The sequence below is a fragment of the Cervus elaphus genome, chromosome 14 (genome assembly GCF_910594005.1).
Source record: "Cervus elaphus chromosome 14, mCerEla1.1, whole genome shotgun sequence".
NCBI lineage: Eukaryota > Metazoa > Chordata > Mammalia > Artiodactyla > Cervidae > Cervus > Cervus elaphus.
Window position 1 is genome coordinate 59,348,560 of NC_057828.1, and position 8,794 is coordinate 59,357,353.

The following is an 8,794-nucleotide window of genomic DNA, read 5'->3' on the forward strand; positions in this document are numbered from 1 at the left end:
TTCCACTGGGACTCCATGTGGGTCCTTCTCCATTCTCAGGAGACCTCAAGTCAGGCAGGAAGTCAGAGAACATTCCGCTTTTGGCCATACTTTAAAAAAAATTTTTTCCCCAGCTTTATTGAAGTTTAATTGACAAAAATTATATATATTTAGGGTATAAAATGTGATAATTTACTGTACATATACATTGCAAAATGATTTAAAAATCAAGTTAATTAACACATCACCTCACATGTACCATTTTTTAGGGAAAGGGAGATGAGAATGCTTACTCTCTACTCTCTTAGCAACTTCCTGTCTACAATATAGTATTATTAATTATAGTCAGCATGCTGTACATTAGATCCTGGAAAATACTCATCTTTTTTTGGTACCCTTTGACCAACATCTTCCCACTTCCCCTACCCCCAACCCCTGGCAATCACAGTTCTACTCTCTGGTTCCACATGTTAAACTTTTTTAGATTCTGTATATAAGTTGAGATCAGATAGTATTTATCTTTCTCTGTCTGACTTCTTTCACTTAGCATAGTGTCTTCCAGGTTTATCCATCCATGTTGTTATGAATGGGAGAGTTTCCTTCTTTCTCACAGCTGAATTATATATATATATACATATGTGTGTGTGTGTGTATGTATATAACAATACATATGTATGTGTATTGTTGTTTAGTTACTCAGTCATGTACAACTCTTGGCAATCCCATGGACTGTAGCCTGTAAGGCTCCTCTGTCCATGGGATTCTCCTGGCAAGAGTACTGGAGTGGGTTGCTAGTTCCTTTTTCAAGGATTCTTCCTGATCCAGGGATTGAATCTGTGTCTCCTGCATTGTCAGGCAGATTCTTTACCACTGAGCCAGTAGGGAAACCCATATATGTATATGCATATATAATATATATAATATATGTATATAATATATATAATATTATATAATACATAATATATATAATATACACACATGTATAATATAAATATATATATACACACACACACACATATATATGGGCTTCCCAGTTAGCACTAGTGGTAAAGATCCCATCTGCCAGTGCAAGAGATGTAAGAGATGAAGGTTCAGTCCCAGGGTTGGAAAGATACCCTGGAGGAGAGCATGGCAACCAGCCCCAGTATTCTTGACTGGAGAATTCCATGGACAGAGGAGCCTGGTGGCTATAGTCCATAGGGTTGCAAAGAGTCAGGCACAGATGAAGTGATTTACCATATATATATATATCAAAGGTTAATCCTTTGTCAGTTGCTTCATTTGCAATTATTTTCTCCCAATTTAAGGGTTGTCTTTTCATTTGCTGTGCTTTTTTTTTAAGCTCTTATTTTTAATTAAGTTTCTTTTGTTTATTTTTGTTTTTATTCCCACTACTCTAGGAGGTGGGTCCAAGAGGATCTTGCTGTGATTTATGTCAGTGTTCTGCCAATGTTTTCCTCTAAGAGGTTTATAGTTTCTGGTCTTACATTTAAGTCTTTAATCCGTTTTGAGTTAATTTATGTGTGTGGTGTTAGGAAGTGTTATAATTTCATTCTTTTACATGTAACTATTCAGTTTTCCCAGCACCACTTATTGAAGAGGCTATCTTTTCTCCGTTGTATATTCTTGCCTCCTTTGTCAAAAATAAGGTGTCCATAGATACATGAGTTTGTCTCTGGGCTTTCTATCTTGTTCCGTTCAGCTATATTTCTGTTTTTGTGCCAGTACCATACTGTCTTGATTACTGTAGCTTTGTAGAATAATCTGAAGCAAGGCAAGCTGATTCCTCTAACTCCATTTTTCTTACTCAATATTGCTTTGGCTATTCAGGATCTTTTGTGTTTCTATACATATTGTAAAATTTTTTGTTCTAGTTATATGGAAAATGCCATAGGTAATTTAGTAGAGATAGTACTGAATCTGTAGATTGCCTTGGGTAGTATAGTCATTTTCACAATATTGATTCTTCCAATCTAAGAACATGATATATCTCTCCATCTGTTTGTGTCATCTTTGATTTCTTTTATCAGTGTCTTATAGTTTTCTGCATATGGGTCTTTTGTCTCCTTAGGTAGGTTTATTTCTAGGTATTTTATTCTTTTTATTGCAGTGATGAATGGGATTGCCTCCTTAGTTTCTCTTTCTGATTTTTTATTGTTAGTGTATAGGAATGCAAGGGATTTCTGTGTATTGATTTTGTATCCTGTGAATTTCCTAATTTCATTGATTAGCTCTAGTAATTTTCTAATGATATCTTTAGGATTTTCTATGTACAGTATTATGTCATTTGCAAACAGTGAGAGTTTTACTTCTTTTTTTCCAATCTGAATTCCTTTTATTTCTTTTTCTTCTCTGACTGCCATGGCTAGGACTTCCAAAACGATTTTGAATAACAGTGGTGAGAGTGGGCACCATTGTCTTATTCATATTAAAAGAAATACTTCCAGTTTTTCACTCACTCCTGAGAATAATGTTTGCTGTGGGTTTGTCATATATGGCCTTTGTTATGTTGAGGTAGATTCCTTCTATATCTATTTTGTGAAGAGTTTTTTTTTAAAATCATAAATTGATGTTGAATTTTATCAAAAGCTTTTTCTATATCTATTGAGATTATCATATGATTTTTATCTTTCAGTCTAATATGGTGTATCACATTGATTGATTTGCATATATTGAGGAATCTTTGCATCCCTGGGATAAGCTCCATTTGATCATGGTATATAATCCTTTTAATGTGTTGTTGGATTCTGTTTGCTAGTGTTGAGGATTTTTGCATCTATGTTCATCAGTGATATTGACCTGTAATTTTCTCTTTTTTTGTGATATCTTTAGTTTTGGTATCAGTGTGATGATGGTCTTATAAAGGAGTTTGGGAGTGTTCCTCCATCTGTAATTTTTTAGAAGAGTCTGAGAAGGATTAGCTTTAGCTCTGCTCTAGGCATTTGATAGAATTTGCTTGTGAAGCCATCTGGCTCCTCACTTTTGATTTTTGGGAGACTTTTGGCCACAGTTTCAATTTCTGCGGTATGGTCATAATTTCTATTCCTTTCTGGTTCAGTCTTGGAAGGTTATACTTTTCTAAGAATTTGTCCATTTCTTCAAGGTTGTCCATTTTATATAGTTATATAGTTACTCATAGTACTCTCTTATGATACTTTGTATTTCTAGGTTGTCTATTGTAACCTCTCCTTTTTCATTTCTAATTTTATTGATTGGAGACTTTTTGTTTGTTTTTTGATCAGTCTGGCTAATGGTTTGTCAATTTTGGTTATCTTCTCAAGGAACTGTTTTCAAACTACCACACAATTGCACTAATCTCACACGCTAGTAAAGAAATGCTCAAAATTCTCCAGGCCAGGCTTCAGCAATACATGAACCGTGAACTTCCAGATGTTCAAGCTGGTTTTAGAAAAGGCAGAGGAACCAGAGATCAAATTGCCAACATTCGCTGAATCATCAAAAAAGCAGGAACATTCCAGAAAAACATCTATTTCTGCTTTATTGACTATGACAAGGCCTTTGACTGTGTGGATCACAATAAACTGTGGAATATTCTTAAAGAGATGGGAATACCAGACCACCTGACCTGCCTCTTGAGAAACCTGTATGCAGGTGAGGAAGCAACAGTTAGTACTGGACATGGAACAACAGACTGGTTTCAAATACGAAAAGGAGTACGTCAAGGCTGTATATTGTCACCCTGCTTATTTAACTTATATGCAGAGTACATCATGAGAAACGCTGGGCTGGAAGAAGCACAAGCTGGAATCAAGATTGCTGGGAGAAATATCAATAACCTCAGATATGCAGATGACACCACCCTTATGGCAGAAAGTGAAGAGGAACTAAAAAGCCTCTTGATGAACGTGAGAGAGGAGAATGAAAAAGTTGGCTTAAAGCTCAACATTCAGAAAACTGAGATCATGGCATCTGGTCCCATCACTTCATGGGAAAGAGATGGGGAACAGTGGAAACAGCTCCAAAATCACTGCAGATGGTGACTGCAGCCATGAAATTAAAAAACACTTACTCCTTGGAAGGAAAGTTATGACCAACCTAGACAGCATATTAAAAAGCAGACACATTACTTTGCCAACAAAGGTCAGTCTAGTCAAGGCTATGGTTTTTCCAGTGGTCATGTACGGATGTGAGAGTTGGACTGTGAAGAAAGCTGAGTGCCGAAAAATTGATGCTTTTGAACTGTGGTGTTGGAGAAGACTCTTGAGAGTCCCTTGGACTGCAAAGAGATCCAACCAGTCCATCCTAAAGGAGGTCAGTCCTGGGTGTTCATTGGAAGGACTGAGGCTGAAGCTGAAACTCCAGTAGTTTGGCCACCTCATGCGAAGAGTTGACTCATTGGAAAAGACCCTGATGCTGAGAGGAGTTGGGGGCAGGAGGAGAAGGGGATGACAGAGGATGAGATGGCTGGATGGCATCATCCACTTGATGGACATGGGTTTGAGTAAACTCTGGGAGTTGGTGATGGACAGGGAGGCCTGGCATGCTGCGATTCATGGGGTTGCAAGGAGTCAGACATGACTGAGTGACTGAACTGAACTGAACTGAATCTTTGCTATTGTTTTCTTCATTTCTTTTTCACTTATTTCTGCTCTGAACTTTATGATTTCTTTCCTTCTACTAACTTTGGGAAGTTTTTAGTTCTTCTTTTTTTAGTTGCTCTAAGTGTAAAGTGATGTTGTCTATTTGATGTCTTTCTTGCTTCTTGAGGTAGGATCGTATTGCTGTAAGCTTCCCTTTTAGAACTGCTTTTTCTGCATCCCATAGGCTTTGGATTGTCATGCTTTCATTATCATTTGTATCTGGGTAGTTTTTTAAATTTCCTCTTTGATTTCTTTTAGTGACATCTTTGTTATTTGCAAGTGTACTGTTTAATCTCCATGTGTTTTTGTTTTACAGTTTTTCTCCTATAATTGATATCTAATCTCACAGTATTGTGGTCAGAAAAAATGCTTGATATGATTTCAGTTTTCTTAAATATACCAAGGCTTGATTTGTGACTTAAGATATGATTTATCCTGGAGAATGTTCAGTGTGCACTTGAGAAAAAGTGTATTCTGATGCTTTGGATGGAATGCTTTGTAGATATAAACTAGGTCCATTGGGTATAATGTGTCATTTAAGGCTGTGTTTCCTTATTAATTTTCTGTCTGGATGAACTCTGGTGTAAGTTGGTTGTTAAAGTCCCCTACTATTATATATTGCTGTCAATTTCCCCTTTTATGTTTGTTATCATTTGTCTTACGTATTGAGGTGCTCCTATGTTGGGTGCATAAATATTTACAATTGTTATGTCTTCTTCTTGGCTTGATCCCTTGATCATTTTATAGTGTCTTTCATTGTCTCTTATTTTATTCTTTATTTTAAAGTCTTTTTCATCTATGAGAACTGCTACACTGCCTTTCTTTTGATTTCCATTTGCATGGGATATCTTTTCCCACCCTCTCACTTTCAGTCTGTATGTGTCTCTAGGTCTGAGCTGGATCTCCTGTAGACATCATATATATTTTGTATCCATTCAGCCAGTCTGTGTCTTTTGGTTGGAGTGTTTAGTCCATTTACATTTAAAGTAATTATTGACATTTATGTTCCTATTAGCATTTTCTTAATTGTTTTCATTGTTTTTGTAGATCTTTCCCTTCTCTTGTATTTCTTGCCTAGAGAAGTTCTTTTAGCATTTGCTTTAAAGATACTTTGGGGGTGCTTAGTTCTCTAACTTTTGCTTGTTTGTAAAGCTTTTTGTTTTTCCATCAATTTTGAATGAGATAATTGTTAGATAGAGTAATCTTGATTGTAGGTTTCTCCTTTCATTACTTTAATTGTACCCTGGCACTCTTTTCTGGCCTGCAGGGTTTTTGCTGAAAGATCAGCTGTTAACTTTATGGGGATTCCCTTGTATGTCACTTGTTGCTTTTCCTTTGCTGCTTTTAATATTTTTTCTCTGTGTTTAATTTTTGTTAGTTTTATTAATATGTGACTCAGCATGTTTCACCTTGGGTTTATTCTCTATTGCACTCTCAGTGCTTCCTGGACTTGACTTACTATTTCCTTTCCCACGTTAGAGAAGTTGTCAACTATAATCTCTTCAAAATTTTTCTCAGACCCTATCTCTTCTTTTCTTTTTCTGGGTCCCCTATAATTTGAATGTTGGTGCATTTAATATTGTCCCAGAGGTCTCTAAGACTACTTGTAATCCTTTTCAGTCTTTGTCTTTATTCTGCTCTTCAGCAGTTATTTCCACCGTTCTATCTTCCAGCTCACTTGTCCGTTCTTCTGCCTCAGTTATTCTGCTATTGATTCCTTCTAGAGTATTTTTAATTTCAGTAATTGTGTTGTTTGTCACTGTTTTCTTATTCTTTATTTCTTCTAGGCCCTTGTTAAACATGTTGAAAGATTCTTGTATTTTTTCCATTCTGTTTTTGAGATTTTCTACTCCAAATTCTTTTTTCAGGTAGTTTGCTATCTCCTCTGCATTTATTTGGTCTTATGGAGTTTTATCTTGTTCCTTCATCTGCACAATATTTCTCTGTCTTTTCATTTTGTCTAACTTACTGTGTTTAAGATCTCCTTTTCCCAGGCTATAGGGTCATAGTTCTTCTTGCTTTTGATCTCTGCTCTCAGTGGGTGAGGATGGTCCAGGGGCTTCTGTAGGCTTTGTGTTGGGAGGGACTTGTGCCTGCATTCTTGTGGGAGGAGATAAGTTTTTTCCCTCTGATGGGCAGTGCCTTGTGAGGTTGTGTGTTTTGGGGTGTCTAGGGGCCACCTGTCTGCTTATGATTGGTTTTGTTTTCCTATCTTGCTGGTTATTTGGATGAGGCATCCAGCACTAGGTGATGCAGGCAGTTGGGTGATGCCAGGTCTTGGATTCAAGTGGAGGCCTTCATGGGCATTCTCACTGATTAATACACCTGGGACTCAGGAGTTCTCTGGTGGTCTAGAATCCTGGACTCTCCACTCCCACCCCAGAGACTCAGACCCAGCATCTGATTAGGGAATCAAGATCCCACAGCTGTTTGTCATGGAAATAAAGTGGATTAAAACAAACAAAAGGAACAAAAAATGAAACCAAGACAAATGGTAAAAGAAAAATCAGGCAAATAGAAACACAAAGGAACACACACACAACAACAAAACCAAAAGAGACCAAAGAAAACAAAGTACAAGAGAGTGACCCAGTGAGCAAAGGAAACCAAAAAATCATACCAACCAATTAAAAACAAAACTAACTAAAACAAAAGACAGAAAACAAACCAAAGCAGAATGCCAACTGAAAAATAAAGCAAAGAAAACAAGACAAACACACAGAAATGGTGAAAAAATAGAAAAGAAAAATTAAAGAGAAGTATATAAAAGATCTATGTCTATTAACGAAAAGCTACAAGAACCAAAATAAATAAATAAAAAACCACCAACAAAACAAACAAACAAAAAACCTCAAAGAACTGCAGAAAGCCAAAGTAGGAGTAGAAATATGTAAAAGAAATAAAAAGTGTTATTAAAAAATGTTCCCCAAAGCCTAAATAGAAATAGTAATAATAAAAACAACAACAGGGAAAAGAAAAGAGGAAGGGAAAAAAGCCAGAATCAACCACAGAGCAAATCAAAACATGAGAATAATAATAAATGTTTTCTTTTTGTCTCAGCTATCAGCATCATTTCCCCCAGCTAGAAGACACAGCCCATCTCTGCCTCCCTAGGAGGCCCTCCAGTGCTGGGGAGGGCTGATCTCTGGACCTGTTGTGGGGATATCTCAGACTTTAATCTGGTCCTATTCCTGTGTGTGCGTGCCTCCAGTGTCCACAGCTTGCAGAGCTCTAGAGTGTTTTCTTTTTTGGGAACACTCATTGTCCTTTCATAGATCCCAAAGACACAGAGTCTTCCCAGTTGATCTTTTGAATTTAATCTGCAGCTTATTCAGCCGATGGAAAGTTTTTTGATTATCTTCCTTAGTTGCTCCACACCTGGAGCTCAATTGTGATTTTATGCCCAACTCTGCATGTGGGTCATCCATAGGAATGTGCTCCTGAGGCTGTGCTGGAGGACGTGAGTCTGCCCCAGAGAGGACCAGATGTGGAGGTGGCATGGCTGCTTGGATTGCAGGGACCCTGGAAGCACCAGGAGAGCCAGAGGCCACCGGTGTAGGACATATGGCTCTATTAGGATTCTTTTCTAGCCTCTGGGAGCTTACATTCAAAGGGCTTCCCTGGCTTATCCTTCTGTATTGCTCAGTGCATCAGGCACTCAAAGGGCCACTCTCACTGGGGTCTTTCTTTATTGCTCATCTGCTGGTGCCAGCATGTCGGGGGAGAGAGGTTACAGGGATGGCTCCAGCCTCTGCCCATGACTCAGTAGTAGTACCCTGCTTCCACACCCACTTTCCTCCAAAGGCTTTCCCCACAGTGGATTTCCACCCTCCCATTTCTTCAGGCCATCTCCCCATAGTCAAAAACAGTCCTGGTTCCCCCTGGGAGCCTGCCTCCAGCTCCAAGCCACTGTGCGCACTGGTGGACTTGCATCCCTGTCTTGAGGTATGTAGGACCATGGCACGGATGATCTGTGTGGTTCTCACTCCATTCAGATTGTCACAGATCAGCTGCTTCACTCTGATAGTCTCAAATGTTTCCCCTCCGTCCCAGCTGATTGCCCCAGATACAGGGATATCTCCCCTGCTTCAGCTTCCCAACCCTCAGCTGCAGTTTGTCCTGCTTTCTCTCCTTCTCCCTTCTTTCCTTCATCCTACTGAGTTGTGTGTGGATCCACATATTTCTTTCCAGTTGTCAGGGACTTCTGCTGGTAT